Source organism: Penaeus monodon, chromosome 33, assembly GCF_015228065.2.
Source record: "Penaeus monodon isolate SGIC_2016 chromosome 33, NSTDA_Pmon_1, whole genome shotgun sequence".
Lineage (NCBI taxonomy): Eukaryota > Metazoa > Arthropoda > Malacostraca > Decapoda > Penaeidae > Penaeus > Penaeus monodon.
The window spans coordinates 15,738,749-15,739,043 of NC_051418.1; positions in this window are offsets into that span (position 1 = coordinate 15,738,749).

Sequence of the window (295 nt, forward strand, 5' to 3'; positions counted from 1 at the left end):
AAATCAGTTTCAACGGATTAAGATTACGTGCGTGTGTTTATATTGTACAAGATCAGCACTGCAATGTAATGCAAGGTACGCCATTAAGCCAGGTTTAAAACTTTGTGATAATGGAATAAGGAAGATGGAAAACTTTTCCATCATTCTATCAATTGTTTTAACTTCGGAAGGGCAATGTATTCACAATATTCGGTACGACCTTCGCTATTACCAATGAAGTTATGATTATACCCACGATCTTTCTAAAGTAATGGGTATTAACTTTTGCAACCATAGTATGTGGTGTATAGTACAG